This window comes from Ailuropoda melanoleuca, chromosome 6, assembly GCF_002007445.2.
Source record: "Ailuropoda melanoleuca isolate Jingjing chromosome 6, ASM200744v2, whole genome shotgun sequence".
Lineage (NCBI taxonomy): Eukaryota > Metazoa > Chordata > Mammalia > Carnivora > Ursidae > Ailuropoda > Ailuropoda melanoleuca.
The window spans coordinates 9,264,621-9,287,562 of NC_048223.1; the positions used below are offsets into that span (position 1 = coordinate 9,264,621).

General features: G+C 49.0%; 1 protein-coding gene across 2 annotated transcripts in view; it reads left to right on the plus strand.

Moving 5' to 3' along the window:
- The first annotated feature begins 954 nt into the window (after positions 1-954).
- The window catches only part of NMNAT3 (nicotinamide nucleotide adenylyltransferase 3), a 115,114-nt gene continuing 93,126 nt past the window's right edge, over positions 955-22,942 (plus strand). Inside the window, exon 1 of one of the 2 annotated variants that reach the window (XM_019804733.2) lies at positions 955-1,155. The gene's annotated coding sequence lies outside the window, so the exon portion shown is untranslated. The remainder of the gene's footprint in view (positions 1,156-22,942) is intronic. The other variant, XM_019804735.2, reaches the window with a different exon arrangement.

Here is a 22,942-nt window from a genome sequence, read left to right on the forward strand (position 1 = left end):
ACTGGAGGCCTGACTATTATCAAGATAAGGTTGTTTCCCCCTCTGGCAAGGTATTACCATTAAGATATTTGGGAGATTCCTGAAACAATGTAGCTTGTCCCACCCGGGAGTCGGGATTGGGGGGGTTGCAGGGTGTCAGCTTAAGCTTTGTCTTCAGCGAACTTTCTGTTCCCTCATCATCAGGGGATACAGACCCGACTTTCCAAGGTCTCAGGATTTTGCTCATTCCAAATAAATGTTCATTTGCAAGCCTTAATTCCATAGGCCTTTCTAAAATAGCCTTCCTTTCTCCCTGCCCCCACAATTGTATTAGCTGCAGGTCCCAGAAAACCTTCCTCTACTCCTGCCTTGAGGTCTCAGAGCTCACCAGGGCAGGATTTAAGAATAGAGGTGTAAATTTGTCAGGAGAAGGGAAGCAGGGGCACAATAAGAGTAAATCCTCATCTAACACGGCAGAAAGTCAATAGATGAATCAAGAAATCGCTATGTAAGCTTATTTTTTTAGCGACAAGGGGGTGCACCAGAAGAACTAAACGGAGGAACTGATATAAAGGGCTATGTGTGGGGAGCAATGGAGAAGGGCCTGTTGCTTTCATTATAAGAACATTTAGATAACTTTATTTTGTAAAGAGTGTTCATGCATTACTTTGATATATTTTTTAATTCGATCTTTTAAATGTAGAGAAATAAAAATAAAAAATAAAACGCAATACAAAACAGGAAAATTAAAAGCAAAGAAGCACACAACACAAAAGACCAGTAGACGAGAGCAGAGCTGGGGCGGCGGGCGGGGCTTCGAAGAGGCTGGGCGCAGGGCCGGGTCCCCTTAGGGACCGCCCCCACCGAGGGGGCGGGGCGCAGAGCTAACTTTTCCTCTGGCTCCGCCCACGGCGGGGCGCCCGGAGAGCGCGGGGTCAAGTTCACGTTAGGCCCGCCCCCCGAGCCCCAGCTCAGCGCGTAGGGGCGGGGCAGGCTCGTCCCGGGGTAGCCCGGCCTCAGACTGCCGTGCGTTTGGGGAGCAGGCTGCGTCCTGCGCGGTCTTCCGGTGGGGGACCGCGCGCGGGCCGGGAGCCCGGTTCCGTGCGGCGGATACCCCAGTCCCTGACAGTCCCCCGAGGCTCACAGAGAGCCTCTGCGGAGCCCCGCCACGCGCAGGTAAGCGCCGCCCGCCCGGGGGCGACAGGTGGCGGCGGGGTGCGGAGCCCGGCAGCAGCCCAGGGCAGGAGGGACGCCAGAACGCCTCCCCTGTACGCCGTCGCGCCGCCCATTCTCGCCGCAGCGTGGTGGGCCTAAGCCCCAGTACCCCTTTGGCTCCGACCCGAGGCCTGTAGACATGAGTTCGGATCCCGCCTTTCCCCATTCGCAGCCTGCAGCTACAAAGACGTATTCGGCAGATACTTACCGTGTGCCACCGAGTGCCTGCCACTGGGCTAAGTGCTGGGCGCACAGAGGTGGGAGAACGGACGTGGTCCCCGCCACGCTGGCGTTCACAGTCCGGTGGGAAAGACCCACAGCCAGTAGCTAATCTACACACGCAGTGTAAACGGTCGAACTGTGGTAGAGCTGTGTAGATGGCAAGTGCAGGGTGTCGGGAGAGCGTTTAACCCGCGGTCCCCATCTGTGAAGGACGCTGGAGCGCCAACTTCAGCACGAGTGCAACAGTTCCAGGGTGGAGAACAATAGCGTAAACACATTTTGTTAGGGGAGAGTGTGGCTTGTTTGAGGAAAGGAAGGTCTGGGGGGGGTCTGCCTGCAGAGAGCTGGGGGAAGCCAGTTCCCGAACTTCCTGCTCTACAGAGGAAGGAATAGGACCGTGCGCACCCATTGAAGATTGAGGCGTTGAATTTACATGACTCAGCAGCGGTGTTCGGGGGTCAGTTAATGAAGTACAGGTGTAAACGTTTCGGGATGGAGCAGGATGTTGATCTGGCCTATGAAGAGTGTGCCTGCCCCTCTCCTGGAGTCCTCTTCCCTTGTCTGAGTAGAATCTCTCAAGCAGCCTGTTCGCTAAAATGATGCCTGGTTCCATCATTTATTCTGGAAACATTTAACTAGGACTCACTATGACTGGCCCTGAGAGTTCAGAGAGAAATCTGAGGCAGGCCTGCCCTCCTGGAGCTCTCGCAAGGAGGGCCAGATGAAGTCAACAGAGTTTCAGCTTGTGGGCTCCGTGCTCTGGGAGCCAAGTGGAGGGCTTCTGACCCTCTGGCCTTGCTGGGAGTGCCCCTCTGCTTCCCCGGGCAGGTGCCCATTTCCCAGAAAGGCGTCACCTGTTATTGCCAGTTCCATGAGCCCCCAGAACATACGGCTCAACGCTTCAACCATCAGGTACTTGCTCACTTTGATTGGTGGCATAAGCCCGTACAGCTGGCCAAAAACCTCCCCAGAGGCAGTAACCCTCTCATCCCTAGCCGGGCACCCCTCAGATCTTGAAACCACAGGGATTTAGGAAGAGTTGGGCATTTCGGGGGAACACCTGTCAGGCTCTTTGTGTATTTTATAGGCTTGAAGGGTCCCAGTTTCTTCTTTGGCTTTGTTTACACGGTTGCTGTAGGCTTTAGGATTTGCTCCATGAAATCTGGCTGGGAGGCCCAGAGAGTGGGGGAACACAGTTGAGAGGGGAGTCTGGCACTGTTTGTGGGTAGTGGTAATAAAAACAGAGGACAACGTTAACAGACGGGTGCTGGAGGAAGAGGGAGAGAGGGCTGTCCTTGTGCAGCCACTCTGTTCCCCCTTGCAGACCACGCCAGCTGCAGAGAAGGGAAGGGGAACCACAGGCCAGGCAGTTGCAGACCTGGGTCCAGATTCTTATTACTTACTTCCCAGCTCTGCGAGGGACCCTAGGCAGGTCACTTATCCCGATTGTGCAAGCTTAACAGTGCTTGGCATATAGGTGTCCCTGAAGAAATATTAACTCCCCCCCTTCCCCTAATTGAACTGAAATAGGAATAGTAATAGTGCCTAGGTCAGAGGATTATTATGGGATTTAATGAGTCAGTGTACCTAAAACACATCGAGCAGTGCCTAACACGTAGGAAGTTACTACTGCTGGTGCTATTGTTCGTATTCCTTATTTTGGGCAAAAGTTGGTGAAACCAGGCAGGGGGAGGGTGGGAGGTGGGGGTGAGGGGGTGGCTCTGAGGGTCTGTGCAAGGCGATTAGCTGAGGAGCTGGGTTATCTGTGGCTCTGGCTTTACCGGAAAGCTTCAGCCCAGACGAAAGAAAGGAATGTTCTGCATGATAAAAGGCCTCCTGGGGAGCCACTCGTCCGAAGGCGCAGGAGTTTGAAGACTCTGGCCAGAGAAACACAGCAAAAGCTAAGGGGTCAGGGAGAGAGAGGGTGGGGACCAGGGTGAGAAAGGTCTAAAATTGTCTTGTTTAGGTTGTATCTCTAATCCACCCCTCGGTATGGGTCCTCTGTGAGGGGCTGCCCCCACCCTGGGCTGCCCCCGACCTTCATAGGGGTATGGAATTGCCCGAGACTGGTCTGGGAGTGGGGGAATGCAATCCGGTAAATCCTGCATCCAGCAGAGTACTGGACCCAGAATGAAAGATGAATGAATATAAACCCGGGAGGCCGACTTCTCTGTGTTCAAGTGTGCTGATTAAAAGAAAGGCGTATGGGGTGCCTGGGTGGCTCAGTTGAGCACCTGACTTCAGCTCAGATCATGATCTCAGGGTCCTGAAATCGAACGCTCAGCGGGGAGTCTGCTCCTCCCTCTCTCTCTCTCCCCTTCTCCCCCTGCTTATGCACTCACTCTCTAATAAATAAATAAAATCTTAAAGTATGAAGATCAGAACAGCTAGTGCTTTCAAGTACTTGCTCATGGCCAAGTATTTTCACATATGTTGCAGCGTTGTGGTGAACACCGCCGCCTTGGGGTCCGATAAGTTTGCTTGTGTGACCTCATATGCGTCGTAGAAACTCTCAAAAGCTCAGTTTTTGCATCTGGAAAATGGGAATCATTGTGTAGCTGGAGTGCAGGGATGCAGGAGTACCTGGCTCTGGGGGGTCCCAAACAGACCAGGTTCCGCAGCTCACTGCTGACAGAATCCAAAGGCAGAGGGACCAGTGGTGGTGCAACAAGAAAGGAATTTGTTTCAGTGAGGCCAACACCGGGGAGCCGGCAGACTAACGTCTTAAAGATTGCTGCTAAAGTGCCAAAAAGACTTCCAGGTTTATATAAAGAGAAGGTGGGGACAAAGGTGAGTGGGTACAGGCAGGTGGGCAGTGAAGGTCAGGTGGATCGGTGTGGTGGGGTCAGTCCCGGGGTCCTTGCTGGCTCAGGACAGCCGTTATGGCTTGAGAGGGTAGTTTCAGTTCCCCGCGGGGATGCTTTCCTGCAGGGTCTCTTGCCTAGTTAAGAGACGAGCTGGGACGAAGAACTTAATTAGGAAGCTTGAGGTGGAAAGGGAAGTAGATAAAGCCCCCTTTCAATAGTGTGAACTCCCAGGGCCGTCGGGAGTACTACGCATACAAAGTGCTATGCTCGGTGAGCAGACTGAGGTATGGTGGGCGCCCAGGCGGTAATAGTTGCCGTTATCATTATCCTATGTATCAGTCCTCCAAGTGATCCCCGCTGTGCTGTGGACACAGAAGGCCGCAGGCACAGATGGGTGGCGTGGATTCTGAACTCAGCCCCATCTAGAAGCAAAGACTGTCTGCAGACACTAACCAGACAACTCTTGTGCAATTAAGTCAACTTTATGTGCATTTCATTCATTACTTAAAGCGCCTGACTATGTGAAATCTTAAAAGGAAAAAAACCTGCAAAATGATAATTTATGTGCCTTTCAAGTTCAGGTATTTTATCATCTAGATAAATCTTCCATGCCTCCATGTAAAACCACTTTGGGCTGTCAAGCTCTTAAATAAAGTGGCTTGTCCTGACCAGTGTCTGTCTTTGCTCGTTTATCATGGTTCCCTGGTGAAGACAGACGGCTCCCATTTTGCAGGGCAGGCCTGGGGATGGCGGCCCCTACCCCACTGGTTTAGCCATCCGCGTCTGCATGGTGGTGTTAACCAGCCGTGGTGGACTGACGGCTCCCTCGTTGTTGTCTCTCTCACCTGCACACAGACCCACCGCCCCAATCCAAGAAATAGGAATAGAAAGGCATGCACTCTGTTGCTAGTATGAATCTGGGGAAATCTAAGGTTCACAGTGATGGGTCTTTGGCTGAAAGCGCTTTGGATGAGGGTGGCAGAGTCTTCTGGAAATGAGAGCTGTCCTTTCTTCCTAGGAGTGCCAGCTCTGGGCCTGGCCTTCTGTCCAGTGTAGGTCTGGTCTGCATCTCCGTGCCTCCCTGCCGTCCCTGCCCCTGACCAGAACTGCTCCTGAAGCCAGAGTCCCTGGAGCAGCTGTAGAGACGCAGTGTGCTGCAGGGAAGCTTTTCTGAATTGGCCCTGCCTTCCCATAGTCAGTCCATAGTCGCAGTGGGCACGTCCGCCGGGCACACCCTGCTCCAGCCGACCCCAACTTGCCCTGTGCTGGGCCGTGAGCACTTCCACAGCTGTTGGGCTAAGTGTTCCTGGTCCCCAGCACGTGCCTGGCTCCTTGTCCTCCCTCCCTCCCTGCCTTCCTCTCCTTTCTTCCTTTCATAAATTCTTCAGGCAGGGTCACGGGGATTAGAATGCTGAGTCAAAGTGACACGGTCGCCACCCTCATGGGGCCCATAGACATCACCAGACAGGTTATTAAGAAAGGCAGAATTAAGCACATCGACACACACACACACTGTCATGTTATAAACTGGGTTAACTGTCAGGAAGGAGAAGCCTAGCATGCCACGAGAATGTGAAAAGGTGGGGACAGTTGCAGAAATCTAGTCAGTATCAGTATAAAGTATGTCCACAAATGTTGGTTAGGCTTGTACTCACTCATTTATATACCTTTGAAGACTGGTGGATGGCATTTTTCTATAAATTCTGGTAAACTGTGGTTTATGCTGCCAAGGTAATCTCGTGAGAATGCGTACTTTAAAAAGTAGTTGTGCTGTAGCTTGGAAATGGGAGAAGAATGGGAATGTTCAATTTACTTAACCCTTTGAAGTTTGCAGAGCTCCTCTTTGGATGTTGTTGGGTGCTCCCATCCTCAGCCTCACACATGTGCTGGGAAGTGGAAGCAAATAGACATCTGGCTCACCTGAAGGTAAATCTTGGGGGTGGGCTCTGGAGCCCTCTCCCTTCTGAGTGACAGGCTCCATCTGAAAGCCTGTTTCCTCTTTCTTTGGTATCCGTGGGCGCACAGACTGAGTGAGGTACCAGCATAGATTTTCTCACGCTGGGGCTAGTGACCTGCCATCCGGGAGGAAAGAAGTGTCAAGCTGACTGCTCTTGTCCAGGAGGGCGGGGCTCCCTGGCTGTCTGCACCTGTGGCAGGCCGAGCTGTCAGGGCCCCTACCCCTGCAGAGCCCTCTGTCCCAGCACGACCCTCCAGAGGGACACCATGCCTGCCTCAAGCCCATGCAGTTCCCATGAAAGCAGGCAGAAAATAACAGAAAAAGGCAGGTTTTAAATAAGACATGATCCAAACAGCCCCAGGAACCGTTCTGTCTTCAGGACTGAATATTATTAGAGAGTTATTTGTTTGGCCAGAGCAGACAACAAAATACATCAGCTGTGGACCCTATTACAAGAGATGAGCTACCATCTTCCCCACAGCAAAGGAAGGACAGTAGCATTGCAGGGCAGAAATTGAGAAGGTCAGTCTCGGTGGGGTGGGTGTGACTGCCATATTCTCCGCGCTCAGCTCTCACAGGATTGTAATCGTGTGGCCCTGAGCCATGGGTGAAAGAAGTGGCTCTGGAAATCCCCCTCCCTTATATAAGGCTGACACACAGTGACGGTATTTATTCCCCTTGGAAGTGCTCGTTAAGTGGTAGGTATTTATGAAAAAAGGTTCTGGGGAGTAAATGTGTCCATCAGTCAACCTGGAACTTTTTAGAGCTCCTAAAATGGTTTTAAATCAGAGCCAGTCTTCCTGCCTTGCCCCCACCCATCCGATCCCCCTTCCCTGGCTTCCTCCTCTACAAGGAAGCTGTCAAGGCAGGACATAGCCCAGGGAGGAGTGTTGGAACTGACTTGCAGAAGCAGAGAGAACATTGTTGAAGGCAGACGCAAAGGGTTGAGTGCCTTTATTCTGGTCCTTGCCACCTGGTCAGTGTTTGAGAGAGGAGGGAGCAGGGAGCAAGGCTGACCAACGCAAGCCAGCCTAATTCCATCCGAGCCACGGCCATCAGCAGCTCTGCTGTCAGCCACTCTGCTCGCTGAAAAGCCTTTGCAGTTGAGGAGGGAAAAGAATAATGAAAACAAGTGATGGAACTAACCTGGATTTGGGCCCAGTAAGTGGCCTGTGGGAGAGCGTGAATGGCAGTGTCAGGAAGGGAGTCACACCAGGCCAGGCTTTCAAAGGCAAGAAGTCTTTCTGTGTGAGCAGGTGATCATTAGGGTAGAAGGCCTGTTACATGAATTAGTGTGGAGGAGTCCAACTTGAAATCATTATCCACTTGCAAATGTTCATTTGAAAGATCAGAAATAGGTGTTTATTGCACAGACCCTATGGTGAGTATCAAAGACTGCCTTGCTTTTTATTTCTCCCATCTCGTTGTCTTTAATTTTATAATGCTGTTGATCAGTCTTGTCTTACTTTGTGTGTGTGTGTGAGGAGGAGGAGGCCAGTGTTGGACCCACTTTATATTTTATGAGTAATCAGAACACTGCAGATGATACAAGTAGGAAGGCTGCCTGTTTCAGGGGTCCCTGGAATGCTACCAATCCTTTGGCTTCTGGGATCGTGTCTTAAGAAAATAATTTGAAAAGCGAAAAAAAGCCATTGTATAAAGATGCATCATTATTTAGAATGGCGAAAACTTACAAGTGACCTGAATATATAGCATAGGAGAATATAGTCAAGCTACAGAAAATTGGGTTGATGCAATATTATGCAGTATTTAAAACTATGGAGATTAGTAACTTGGGAAGTCATTACATGCTCGGTGAACAGAATGCTTTTACATTAAGTACATATTCAGGAAAACGGTCTGCAAGGGATGCCTCAAAGGGAAGAAGAATTGCTCCAGAACAGGGGGATTAGGGATAACATTTTTCACATTTCCAGCTTTATGTACTGTATTTCCACTCTCCTTTAGAAAAAAAAAATCCTAAAACAAGCCAAGTTAAATAATGACCTTTATGTTGTTTGCAGTTTTAAGGGCACTACATTTATGGCCTTCTCCTGATTAAATCTTTCAATCAATAATTTCTAACGCCAGGGTTGGCTCCCTGCCTCCGTGTCCCTGGGCAAAGGACATGCCCTGGGTCCATGAGCTAAGTGGCGGCAGACGTGCTCACTCTGGCTCGTAGGTTCCGATGCTGGGGGGAGCGTGTTGAAGGTGGAGAAGGCTCTGGCCCCTCCCTGCCCTGCAGCTCCATATCCTTGTGCTAGCCTCCCTCATCCTTGTTCCTCACAGGTAGGGTGGGGACAGGGGATTTGGGTTTACAATCTTTGAGGGCCTTGTTGGTAAAGTTCAACAACCTCTGCCCTCAGCACATGCGTGCGCGTGTACACATACACACACACACACACACTTCCTAGGTCAGCAGTGGTCTGGGGCAGCCCTGCGTCACTCTGGCTTCTTGTCCTGCTCAGGCCTCGGTACTCCAATACCTCTGGGACTGGGTTTTGTATTCTTTATACCAGCTGTCCCTCAGTTGGCCCTAAACCCATGTATCCTCTCTGCCTGGCACTGGCAAGGCCCTAGTGCGTGGCCAACGGTATGTCCTAAAGCAGCAGTTCTCTAACTCACTCGATTGGCCATACATTGGGACGTCATAACACGGGCCTTTATTTGAGACAAGAATTTTGAGTCTGGTGATTTATGTGGGAGGAGATCCCGTGAAGCACTAGCAGAAAATAGGGAAATGAGCTACACAAGCGCATCATTTGAGTAGGTCATCTGTGTAGACCACTGAAGTTTAAATCTGCTGGGAATCTCTGGAGCCAGTGTAGAAGACCCACCCAGAGTTAGCCTCTCACGGGGTGTGGGGGCTGGATATATAACCACCGTTGCTGTCCATCATTGGTTGAGCTTTGCTCCCTACGTGGAGTTAATTCTCTGGGACTTTTGGCAGCTTCCGTTTCCCAGGTGAAGCATCAGGGCAAAGGGATACAGATGCTGGCACGTGGAAGGCAAGCTGGCTTGCCTTGAAGCAGTGAGGCCTGAGGGGTACCTGGGTGGCTCAGTTGGTTAAGCATCTGACTTCGGCTCAGGTCATGATCCTGGGGTCCTGCTCCCCGCTCAGTTGGGAGTCTCTTTTGTCCCTCTGCCCCTGCCCACTGTTCATGCTCACGCTCTCTCTCTCAAATAAATAAGTAAAATCTTAAAACAACAAAATAACAACAACAACAACGAAACAAAAAACAGGCCTGAATGCTCAGGACACAGCACGGACCGTGTCTGCTGTGACGTTCTTCCCTAAGCACCATGAACATTATCAATGTACTAAACTGAAAATGACCAAATTCACAGTTCTGTGCTGAATCAGAGACCCTTTTGTACTAAATTGAAGACTGCGTTAAATAGTAAACAAACCCAGAAGTTTATGAAAAAACTGTGGGAAGAAATCTTTAAGAAAAATATTACCATATTTTCCCCTGTGAACTGGGATGGCATATTAATAATTGACTGAAGTGGCAGAACGCTGGTGCTCACAGCTGTACAGCTTGAGACCCAGCACTTTAGAAGAGGGCCTGAGTGTGTAATAAGATTGATCTTTATCGTGGCCATGTTTCCACCTCTGTTGTACCTTGACTTTTTCCCGTTATTTCTCAAGTACATTAAGATGATCTTAAAGGAAAAATTCACTGGGAAACAACGCTTAAACTCATTTGTCAACCCACGATTGTATCTCCAGTGCCATGTTTTAATGTTAATACTGGATTCACCATACTGACACTAATACCAAAGGATGGGAGAGAATTTCTGTAGTTATGGCTTTAGGCACTGTGATGAATGTTTTGTAGTCATAGCCTTTATGTAGAAGCACTCCATCTCCAATTAAAGATTTAGTAAGCGCTTCATCAGAGTATCTTTCACAACTGAGGCGTACAAAATGGTTGTGTTGACATTTCAACTTAATTCACTCTAAAGCTTTGTGGGTCTCAATCCATTTTATATGCTCGTTTTTTGCTTTTTTTCCTATGCATGGAGGAGGAATAGTGGAAGAAATGGAGGGGGGGATAATGCAGATTCTAGAAACATTTCCCACATACTCATTATTACTAACTCTATTGGCATGTTTGTCACCACAACTGAAGGCCTTACTCCAAGAGATGATTTAAAATTGCTCATGTAGCGAGCTCAGTAGAGTTGAGTGGCTAAACCCTTCGCTTTGAGTTGTGGGCTTTTTAGAATTTGTATAGAAAAGATTCAAGATCCCCGTGTTTTAGAGAAATGTGGCGGTTTTCCTTCAAGCCACGGTTCATCATGTGTTCTGCAAAGAATGAGGCGGTGAGTGCCTGACGTTAATGCCCTGTCCTCACATCCTGTGTTTGTGGCAGACGTCACTGAATGCTGCCTCCCGCGTCCCCCTGCTGGCGAAGCGCCCCTGCAGCCACTGCCCTTCATCAGTACTGGCTCACTGGGTGAAGCTTGTGCACTCTCCACACTCCTGCACACCTTGGTACTCATCCTTTTTTGCCGTTGCTGTGAACCATCAACAAAGGAATCTTTCCTAGTCTCTCTATACAAAAAAATAAAAATTCAAGAGGAGGCAGTTGGTTTGATCACCTTGTGCCTTTTTTTCATGCCTCTGTCACACAGACGGTGATTATTCCGTTTGTCAATGTTTGTCTCCCTTCCTTTTTTCCTTCTACCACATTTGATGTTTTTCCTTTCTTTCCTTTAGTGTTTCTCAGAATATAAAGCAGGGAGCCCCAAATTATTTGCTCTGGTCTCATAAAGTTTTGTTGAAGGAATTTGTATTAATGGGAATGCATTGAAATGTTAATTTTTCCCCTCCCACTTCCAGAAGGCTGCTCTGCTGTAGGTTACCAGTGACCTCCACATTGCCAAGTCTTCTGGGCCTTCCTTGGACATATCTTCTGTACAACATGGGATAACTCTGACCATGCTCAGCTCTTGAACCCTTCTTTCTTGGATTTTCCTCCTTCTTGCCTGATTGTTTCTTCTTTGATTTCTCTCCTTGCTGCCTTTCCTCTGCTGGCATTCTCAGGGGGTGGGGGCATCCCCAGGGTCTTCCCTTGGCCTCATCTCGTCCGTACTGCATCCTCCTGGATGATTTCATCCATGCCCCTGGTTTTTAACTATCACCTTCGCATAGACGCCTCCTGCATCCCCATTTCCACACACCCTCTGTTTGCTAGCCTGCTGAATGGTGCCTCTTGTGGTTCCCACAGGCATGCAGAGGCAGCATCTTTCACTTGTTCTAGATGATTCCTGTGTTCACAGGGCCAAATACTTGCCCCTCTCACGTTGTTTCTGCTACCTCCTTAGGGTTGTAGGCAAACTGTTGTAAGTTTGTCAGAAAACTTCCATCTTGGAAAACGAAGTGTAAGACAAGGGCACAAATGAGGAGCTAGGCCTCAGAATTTATGGGGCTTCAAAGAAAACAGTCATTTAATTAGCATCTCTCACAGTTCCAGGGGTTGACTGGACTCACCTGGGCAGGTTTCGCTCTGGGTCTGTCGTTCAGTGGCAGTTAGATGGTAGCCAGGGGCCTGAGGCCATCTCAAGGCCTGGTGGCCAGGACCTGGGTCAGGCTGTTGGCTGGAACGCATTGTCACGTAGCCTGGGTTCCTCACAGCATGCAGCTGGGTTCTATGACTAGGTGTCCTTGGGGGCCAACCTCAGATGTCTCACAGTGTCACTTTTGCCCCATTTACCATTCTGCCCAGCTTCAAGGGGATGGGGCAGAGACCAACCTCTGGATGGAAGGCATGTCACATTGTGGCTATGCTGGAAAACACATCCAGTCATAATCCTCACATATGTCTAGCTCTTCCTTTGAGAACTACATGGAAAGTCACAGCTTTCTGTTTTATTTATTTATTTTTTTTTTTTGAATAGATGACGTACTTACATGATGGAAAGTTAAGAAAAAATAAGTATAAATGTATACTGTGAAAATGTTCTTTCTCACCCCCCTACACGTGCCTCCTCATAGACAACCACTATTATGTTTCTTTACATTCTTTCAGAGTTATAGGTATTGTTATATTTCTGTTCTGTGCTTTGCTTTTTTTTTTTTTTTTTTTTTTTTTTTTTTTTTTTTTGCTTAACAGTGTATCTGGGAGAGATTCCCTTATCAGTACATGGAGGGTCCTCTTATTCTCTCTCCTTCCCTCCCCCGCCACAGGTGGATGCAGGGTATTCTAGTGTGTGTCTTCACCTCCGTTGACTTCATTAGTTCTCTGTGGGTGGGCACCAGGCTATTGCAGACACTACTGCAGTGAATAACATTTATATGCCGTCTTTCATGGGAGAGAATACACTGGAAGCCTTCCTCGAGAGCTCTAGCCAATTATGTGCATCCTCTTCCCATACACCTCACCTCTCATCCCCATGGCATTTCCCCTGCCTCCTGTCGCTGGACCATGGCCACCTAAAGGTCATGGGCTGTGGCATCGTAGCACAGGGAGCTCTGTGTCCACAGTGTGCAGAGGAGGCCTGTACTGAGGAAGGAGGAAGAAAGAAGAGCAGGTGGAGGTGACTAAGGATAGGTTTCTGGGTGCCCTGAGTTCCCCTTCCTCTAATTTTATTTGTGGCCATATCTCCTAAATTCGGGTTATCACTTCAGCCTGTCACTGAAACTGGAATCAGGTCCCACCCTGTTCTGCCTGGTCTTGGGGGTTCAGGCCCAAGCCCAGTGTTTGTGGACTCCCCTTGGTCAGCCCGGAACCACTCTCTGACAGCTTGTTTTAGCCAAAAGTAGCACCATCAGGGGTCGTTGGGGGAATGTGGGGGTGGCAATCATCATATAGTACTAAGATACCATTGATGAGTTGCTATCCTAAAAAATCGAGCAAAACAGAATTCTTCCCTTCTTGAGGAAATAGTCTTATATCACGTACTTTTTCTGCTTCTGTTAGAAAATGTGTTCCTTGAGGAATACACATTGTTTTTGTTAAATTAAGAAGGCCAAACTCAACCCTCCACAAGAAAGATTGACAGTTGTGCTTGTTGCATTCTAGAAAGCCTTCTGGGATGGTGTATGCTCAGGATTTTTTCTGTTGTAAGGAACAGAAACTTCATTCAAACCAGGTTGAGCAAAACTGGGAATGTGGTGATAATAGAAAAGTTTCAGGGTATCAAGCACAGCGGGATCCAGGTGCTCTGTTGATGGCACTAGGCATCTCACCCTCTCTTTCTCTCTTTTTTAAAGATTTATTTATGTATTTGAGAGAGAGAGCATGAGCAGGAGGTGGGAGGGTCAGAGGAAGAAGGAGAGAGAGTCTTAAGCAGACTCCTCGCTGAGCACAGACCCTGACACAGCTCAATCCCATGACCCTGAGATCACAACTTGAGCTGAAACCAGGAGTTGGATGCTTAACTGATTGAGCCACCCGGGTGCCCCGTACGCTCTCACTCTTTCAACTCTTCCTACTACTATTGTGTCGGCTTCACTCTCTAAGGTAGGGATGATGGCAACGCCAGGTTTTTGTGGCATTTGTAGCTCCTGATTTCAGAAAAAGTCACTCTTGTCTCCAGTGTCCATATTGCAAATGGGCTCTGATTTGTCTCCTGTGCTAGTCACTTTGCCAGGAATTTAGTTTACTGAACATCCTGATAGGTCTTCCAGAATCATAAGGAGGAGTGGTAGAGCAGCTTTCAAAACGTGGAGGTAGCTGCCCACTGCAGGTGATGATTCAGAATTGGAATTTCAGCTCGTAAAGAATACTGAATTGGAGGTGATGTCTAGGAGTCAAGAAAAGGTTTATTGTGCCAATCTCTCTACTTCTGTGTATGTTTGAAAATTTCTGTAATAAAAACTGCATTAAAAAACAACAGAAGCAGGGCACCTGAGTGGCTCAGTAGGTTGAGTGTCTGACTCTTCAACTCAGGTCATGATCTCAGGGTCCTGGGATCAAGCCCCGAGTTGGGCTCTGAGCTCAGCAGGGAGTCTGCTTGAGATTCTCCCTTTCCCTTTGCCCCTCCCCCCTGCGCGCACGTGTGCACACACACACACACTCTCTCTCTCTCTCTCTCTAAAATAAATAAATCTTTAAAACCCCCCCAAAAGCTTTTTTTTCCCTTGGTTTGGGAACCTTTAACAAACAGTCCTGCACATCCCTGTATGTTTGCTATTTGATTTCCTGACTGTTTTTATTGTACAAAGAAACCTTAATCTTTATTCCCCTCTAAGGTGGGAATTGGGAGGAAAACACAACAGCTGACTGAAGGTTTGCGTGGTGTGCCAGGGGCGGTGTTTGGTGTAAGTCAGTAAGGTGCCCTTAAGTCCGTGTCTCCATGGTTCCCAGGACAAAAGCCTCAGAAAATTCCAGTTGGGAAGAGAAGGATGTCCATGCCATGACCAAGTCAGCATCTCTTCCTCTCATGGTCAGTACTTGACTCTTAGTCATTGTGGACAGACCAGGTGAGGGTTTCATGGGATCCTTAACTTTATGATCCATGTACATTGTGAGGGGAAGGCCCAGATCGTCAGGTGGTCATAGACTGGCTGCTAGAAGAAAGCTTCGCATTTAGATAGACTCTTCAGCTTATAGGTAAGGAAACAGGCCAGAGGGTGTAAGTGACTTGCGCAGGGTCACACAGCGAAGTAGAGAGAACAGAGCTAGATTGGAGTCCCCATAATCTCACTCCTGAGTCTAGTATCTCTTACTAGCTGTGTGACCTTGAATAAGCCCCATTACCTCTCTGAGCTTCAGTCTCCTCACCTGTGATGATGGACAGAATAATGGCCTTCCAGAAATCTCTGGAATGTGTGAATATGTCAGATTACAAGGCATGGGGGAATTTGGGCTGGGATCGAGTCCCGCATCAGGCTCCCTGCTCACTGGGAAGTCTGCTTCTCCCTCTACCCTTCCCTGTTGCGCGTGATCTCTCTCTCTCAAATAAATAAAATCTTAAAAAAGAAAAAAAGTGGAAGGCAGGAGAGTCAGACTGATGCAGTGTGAGAAAGACTGGGCCAGCCATGCCTGGCTTGGAAGAGGGAAAGGGGCATGAGCTGAGGAATGTGACAGCCTCTGACAGGTGGAAAAGGCAAGAAGCGAATTTTCCCCTGGAGCTCCAGAAAGGAGTATGGCCCGCTGACGTGTTGGCTTTCATTAGTGAGACCCCTTTTGGACTTTGACCTCCGGAGCTGTAAAGTAGTAAAATGTGTGTTGTGTAAAGCCACTGGGCTCGGGGTGATTTGTTACAGCAGCGGCAGAGCACTGCTACATCAGTAAAGGTGGGTAGTCATGCCTGCCTCAGAAAACTGCAGCATGGGGTCAGGGAGATAATGTCTGAAATTACCCAGCAAAGCTCCTGGAGCATAGCAGATGCTTGATAAACAGTCATGGTGGTGGTGGTGGGGCTGGTGGGGCTGGGTAGTGGTGGTCATTAAGACAGAAAAGGAGGAGTAGCTGACAGCAGGTGTCTTTGAAGAGCTAAGGTTGTTGCCTCTGAGGTGGGGTTCAGGGCCATTAGGAGGTCAGTAGGAGACACCAGATGGCCCAGTAGGTGACCAAAAGCCTCCTGACAGAGAACCCTTCTGCTCTGATAGTCCACAGGCTTCCCTCCCCTAGTTCTTCAGCACGTTGTCGGGCAGCGCCATCCTCTAGGAAAGGGCCGACCCTATGACCTCTTCCATTAGGTGGAGCCCTGCCTCAGAGATGTGGTAGGATGCGGGCCTCTCTTGGCCTGACACTCACTTGCTCACCCCAGTACCTTTGGCTGCCCTGTGGCCTTAGAGATGATTATTGTCACACTGTTGGCAGCTGAACTTGGGTGAGCTTGTGACGGCCCAGGCTGTATGCTCAGCGCTCCCTGACAGGGCCTGGGCCTCAGGCTCATTCAGTCTTCGTGGCAGCCCACTGTGCCAGGCCCTATTCCCCACAGTACAGAGGAGCAAACAGATGCTCCAGGAGCTTAGGCCACTTGCTCAAGGGCAAATAGCTTGTCAGTGACAGAGCTGGGACTACAGGCTAGGTTCAGGTGACTCCAGATCCAGCCTCCTGGGCAAAACTGGTCACTGGGTGGAAGAAGAGAGACGGCCCACCCACAGGCTGACTGGACGGAGTGTGGGGAGTGCTGTGTTTGGATGCGGTGGCCTGTGGGAGCCAGGGAGAGGGCCAGAAGGAGGCCCCACTCGAGGGGATACCTTCCACGCCCTCCTGCACCTCTGGGAATGGTGGAGCCCCCCCGGGTGGGACAGCGGTGGCGCACATTTGCTTCCCGGACTCTGTGGGGGGCCTGAATTCACGTCTGCTCTGTCCCTCAGGATCACCGCAACTGCGTTCATCTTTTCTTTCCTCAGAAGGCATACACGGACATCCGGACTGGTGTTACATGATAGTGAGCGATTTTTGCTAATTATTGTTAATTTTGTCGGGAGTGATCATGATATTATGGATAAATAAGGAACTCTATTTTTAGAAAGTCTCCTTTATTTTTGAAGTACTTAGAGGTGAAATGTCATGGTTTTTGTAATATATTTTAATGTGCTTCCAGGGGAAAAAAGATGAAGTAAACACAGAAATGTGTTAATGACCATTTGGAGACCTCTATGTGGCAGTTCATTGTGCTGTTCCCACTACTTCTCTGTATGTGGTAATTTTGTATAAAAAAGTTGGGTTTTTTAATAAAAATCATTCTCAGAGCCCTTAGATGTACTCAGTCTTAAGCTAAATGAGACACAGCTCGACACCCTGGAGACTCACAGACCACCGTGATAGGGACAAGCGGGGGGGCAGAGGTGGAGGGGCGTGACAGGGCCTGCTGGGGACAGTCCTCGGAGGAGGAGCCGGCTTGGAGAGGAGGTTCTGTGGTGGGACCTGGTTCTGGCCTCCCAGGTGTGCAGTTGCTTTTGTCAAGCTGTTTATAGTCAGTCCCGAGTTGAGGAACTGAGAGACAGTTGGCCGAGTCTTCTTTAATGTGCGACCATTGAAGGCCTCCCTGCTGTGTACGACTGTCCTTCCACAGGCAGGATGATTTTTCCTTCATAGTGGCATTATTCCTTTGCTGTGTTATCATACAGAAAGGGACTGTGGTGTTTCGTCAAACATCTTCTGGTACATACTGCTTAATAGGAATTCCATTGTCGATGTGGATTCCCTAACACATTTCTTTGGCAAATTCTGTAATCTTTTGGGTTTTACATGAAAGTTCATTTTTCAAGCTTAGCGCTGGAAGAGATAATCAGGTTCCGCAATCTCCTGTTAGACTCCTCTTTTTATTTTTTCCTTATCAAAATAGCCAGCTGGTGAAGAGGAGCAGCCCCCAGAGTGTCTGTTCTCACCTTATCTTCTCTGTATTTCCAAGGACTTGCCAAATCTGTGGAACTGTGTTGGGCATCTTTTAATACAGACCTCACTGCTAAACCCATAGGCCAGTCTTGGCCAAGTTCTGGTTTGGCTAACTACAGTGTTATTCTTCAACAAAAATTCGATTTCTTTCCTGTAAGCCTTTGGACATATGAACACATAATAGGTGATCTCTGAGTGGTAATTTCATAAATTCTTTGTGAAATGAATTGTATCAGATCAATATATCCGTGGACTCCTCACATTTTTTGAGCTGCGAGGGACTTTAAGATGAATCTGGTACAGCTCTGTTAGTGGAGGAAACGTTCATTTTAACTGCATAGTCAATTCTCAATTAACAAGGGTAATGGAGTGGAAGGAGGTCAGTGATAATCAAAAATCATGGTGAAAATAAAATTATAGTCAACACTGGATTTTCTGGGGCTGATCAACGGGCTTGTGGATTAATTGAGGTTAAGACACAGTGGACCCTAGGATGTCATCACCTTGGTAACTGGTCAACAGCTGCTCACCACCTGGCCTCCACCCACCCCACCCGTCTGTCCCAGGGAGGAGAAGGGCTTCCTGGGGGCTACATCAGCAGAGCTGGCTAACCTTGGCTGCATTGGTACTGTGACGGCACAGACGTCGGTCTCAGGAGCTAGGTGAGGGCTGCTTGTCGGGCTTGTCCCACCAGCCTGTTGCACTGTGATTCTTAAACTTGAGCTATATCATGCCTACCAGGAGGGCTTGTGAAGACCCAGATTGCTGGGCCCAAGCCCCAGTTTCTGACTCAGTAGGTCTGGAGTGGGGCCTAAGAATTTGCATTAGGTGCCCAGGTGTTGTTGATTCTGCCAGCCCAGGGACTGCACTTGGAGACCTGCTGTTTTCCAAACCATTCTTTCCATCCCAGCTGCGCATGCGCATTGCCTGCAACGCTTTTTAAACCTGCCTATGCCTGGATGCACCTTGGCCAATTATATGAGAGACTCTGGAGGTGGGACCCAGGTGTTGGGTATTTTAAAACTTCCAGGTGACTACATTGCTCTCAGGACTGTTCCCTACCTCAGTCATATGCATAAAAGAGCCATGATTTTTTCCATATCTTAACTCCTTGTATATGTAGTATTGCTTTATTTTTTTTTAAAGGTTTTATTTATTTATTTGACAGAGAGAGAGAGAGACAGCCAGCGAGAGAGGGAACACAAGCAGGGGAAATGGGGGAGGAAGAAGCAGGCTCCCAGTGGAGGAGCCTGATGTGGGGCTCGATTCCAGAACACCTTGAGCGCCAGGATCATGCCCGAAGCCCAAGGCAGATGCTTAATGACTGAGCCACCCAGATGCCCCTGTAATATTGCTTTAAATGAAGTTTTGTCATATAAATACATTCATTTGAAAAGCAAACTATGGGGGCGTCTGGTTGGCTCAGGTTTCAGCTCAGGTCATGATCTCAAGGTCCTGGAGTCAGGTTCCATGATCAGCAGGGCGTCTGCTTGAGGATTCTCTCTCCCCCCTGCCCCTCCCCCTGCTTGCGCTCTCTCCCTCCCTCTCCCTGAAATGAATAAATTGGAGTGCCTGGATGGCTTAGTCGTTAAGCCTCTGCCTTCAGCTCAGGTCATGATTCCAGTATCCTGGGATGGGGCCCGCATCCAGCTCCCTGCTCAGCAGGGAGCCTGCTTCTCCCTCTCCAGCTCCCCCCTGCTTGTGTTCCCTCTCTCGCTGTCTCTCTCTGTCAAATAAATACAATCCTTTAAAAAATAAATAAAATTAATAAATCTTTATTAAAAAAATTAAAAGCAAACTATATATCCCCTTCACATAGGAAAACTAATTTCACAGGCCAGATGAGAGACACACATGTAAACATGTATCAAGTTCTTGCCTACACCCCTCTTACATCCCATCATACTCTGGGAGTCTCTGTTCTAGAACTGTACTTTTTACATTTTTCACAAAGGTGATGGAATATGTTAATTCTGTCCTTCATCCTCTCTCATGGGTCAGGCGGGGTTGTGCCACCTCTGAGCACACCTGATTTTCTGGCCACAAGAGAAAAAGGTCAGAATACAAGTGTGAGTGACTTCGCAACAGAGTAATCTCAATTAGGTGAGCACTGTACCTTTAAGAAAAGAATCAATCAGTAGGAGAATACATAAACCCTGGTATAGTCCAAGACTGGAATACTACTCAGCAAGGAAAAGGAACCAACTACTGTTACCCACAGCCACCAGGGGGAATCTCAGGCATTATGCTGAGCCAAAGCCAGAGGAGACTAGACACTGTGTGATTCCATTTATATTTAGAGTTCTAAAACAAGCAAAACTAACCTGTGGTGGAAAAATTCAGAATTAGGGTTGTTTGGGGGAGGGGGGACGAGAAGATTGAGTGGGAAGGGACAGGATAGGAGGGCTTTCTAGGGTGATAGGACGTTCTGTATCTTCATAAGGCTTGAAGTTATGTGGGTGCATGCATTTGTCAAAACTTCTTGAATGGTTACCCTCAAGATGGGTGCATTTGATTATATGTTCAAAAAGCAAAAAGAACACTGAGCAAATAATGAACTCCAGCTAATGATAGCACGCCGAAGTGTTTAGGGAGAAGTGCACTGCTGTCTGCATCTTACTTTGAAAGGTGTAAAAAAAAAATAAGGTGAATTGATGAATGGATAGAGGGGTAGGAATGTGACTGAGCAAGCATAATAACACATTCTTGGTAGAATCTAGGTGGGGGTATCCAGGTGTTCATTTGAAATTCTCTCAACTTTGCAGTATGTTTGAAAATCTTTCACATTAAAGACTGGGGGGGGCGCCTGGGTGGCACAGCGGTTAAGTGTCTGCCTTCATGCTCAGGGCGTGATCCCAGCATTCTGGGATCAAGCCCCACATCAGGCTTCTCTGCTGTGAGCCTGCTTCTTCCTCTCCCACTACCCCTGCTTGTGTTCCCTCTCTCGCTGGCTGTCTCTATCTCTATCGAATAAATAAACAAAATCTTAAAAAAAAAAAAAAAAGACTGGGGGGGAAATGGACATAGATCTTCAAGAACAAACAAGCGTTCCACCTGCACGCCTGAGCTCTCCAGCCGTTGCCAAGGAGGCTCCTGCGGAAGACAGGCTGCAGGATCAGAGGAGTGAGCCAGGAGGGAAGGACGGGGTCCTTAAGAGAGGCCCCTGAGCTGGGAAAGGAGTGTGGCTCCCCTGTGCTGGGCCCGATGCAACACGAGAAGGCAGAGGGCCCTTCCTTCCTTTACCCGTGCTGTGGCCTGGAGGGTCCCTCGCAGCCTTAGTGGGGAGCCCTGGGAGGGGCCATGCAGCTGTGTTAGGTGTGATCTGCAAACACCAGTGCACTGGACCCTGCCGCAGAAACGTTGGTACAAGTGAGGAAGAGAGGGGGCTTCCCTAGTTCCTCCAAACAGTGGCACTCCAGAACATGTTGCCCCAGTGTCTCACTGGGTATCCTGAGCCCAGATGTGGCTGGGAGGAAAGTGGGGTGCTGGGGCATGAGCTTACCATCATGGGGATCAGGCAGGTGCAGTGGCAAGGGCAGCTTTCTCAGGCCTGGGAGTGGGCTCTCCAGAGTGCCCCACTGACAGGGACCTGCTCAGTCCTCCCCACCCTCAGCACAGCCATGACACAGCTCCACAACACCTCCCTCCCCCCGTAATCCCACAGGACAACCCCAACACTATCCCCAGGTCATACCCTCACAGCAGACCCTCATGGCCATCCCACAATACACCCCCACAGCATAACCCCCCTGAAACGTTCCCCCCCCAACATGATTTCCACCACACACCATGCAGTACAGTCCCTCTATCACCTACACTTGAACCCCCCATCCACAGCACACCTCCCCAAGACACACCATAGACCCATCCCATGTCAGACCCCCCACCACAGAAGCCCCCACAGCACCCTCTATAGCACGTGCTCCTGTATGGCACCCCTGCGACACTCCTTCCCCCCAACAGCCACAGCACACTCCCCACTGCTTGTGAGCACGCACCTCTGCGATGTGCCCCTGTGATGCACCCCTGCTCAGCTTGCCCCTTGCCTTTGCTCTGGAAGAGCACCTGCGCACGAATCTGCTCTTACCTCTCCGCACTCATGCAGGGATCTTGAGAGGCACACAAAGAGCAATTTACTCTTGAGGGAAGAATTTATGATTGATGTCTAAAGGATGGTTAATATGCTGATTACATCTATTGTTTCCTGCAAAAGTGAATGAGCCCATCTTGAATACCAAAGAGCCTGGGGCTGGCATGGAAGGGCAGTCTGAGCCCCCTACGTTTCTGCTACTTAAAGGCAGTGGGGAGTGAAATGACATGGCCTTTGTGATCAGACAGGAGCTGGTCCTTGCTCTGTTTGTCCCCGTGCTCTGTTTGTCCCCGTGCCGCATCTCAGGCCAAGCCCTGAGTTTCAGAGCCCCAAGCTTCAGTGTCCGCGTCAGAAACAGAACGATAATACCTCTTCGCAGTGTTTGCAAAGATTAAAGAAACGCAAAAGACAGTGTAGTAACAGGCACAGATGTGCTGCCAAAATAGGACTTGTAGACCTAAAAGGTGCCTAGTACAGTAATTGTTGGCTCTTTTCACTGTTACCATTATTATTGATTTACTGTGATAGTGATTTATTACTGTCATCCATGAGGGTGTAAAATGTGAACAGAGAGCAATATTTAGAACTTCCACAGCTACAGTGATAGAAGTTTTTGCTTTGGCCACAAATGGCATTCTGAACATTTAAGTATCTGCTTGATTTTTTTCCCCCATGCCCGACCCCCCACTAGAGTGGAAGCCTTGAGAGCAGGCACTTGTCCATACCCTCGTCCCCACAACTGAGCTCAGTTGCTCATAAAGATGTTAGGAATTTGGATGATTGGCACGGTTTCTTGATGAGCAAGTCATCGCAATATTAAAACTGTTCAGCTCGTCCAAGCTGTGCTTTTAAAACAAAGTCACCAGCAGCACCTTCAAAGCTACAAAGCCACGGTCGCATTCTCATTTACATGCTACTCTGTCAATTAATGTTACATGCCAATTAAATGGGACATTAAGCTGCCAGTAGGCATGCGATTCTGCGTGCTAGCGTCCTCTTCCCTTCAGTTAGTGACCTGAGTTCATTGCCTCCCGTCATTGCCAAAGCTCTTTCCTCACTTCTACCCCAGCCAGCCCCAGCCAGGACAGAAAAACAGCCAGACATGGCTCTGGGCTGTGTCTGGTTTAGGAGAGGGGTCACTGATGCCTGTGAGTGTGGCTATATTCTGGTGAATTCCAACTATGGTATGACCATAGTTACTGGCATGCATCTGACTCGTGACAATCCCATCTTCAAAAAATTCCTCCTGGAAGCAGGAAAAGCAAGCGTTAGTGCCCAAGAGTGCAGGGGACATGTCTGTCACCTAAAGCATCTGGTCTCCAAGAAGTCATTGCCGAGAGCCCTTGTGGCCCTGGTTCAGCCCCAG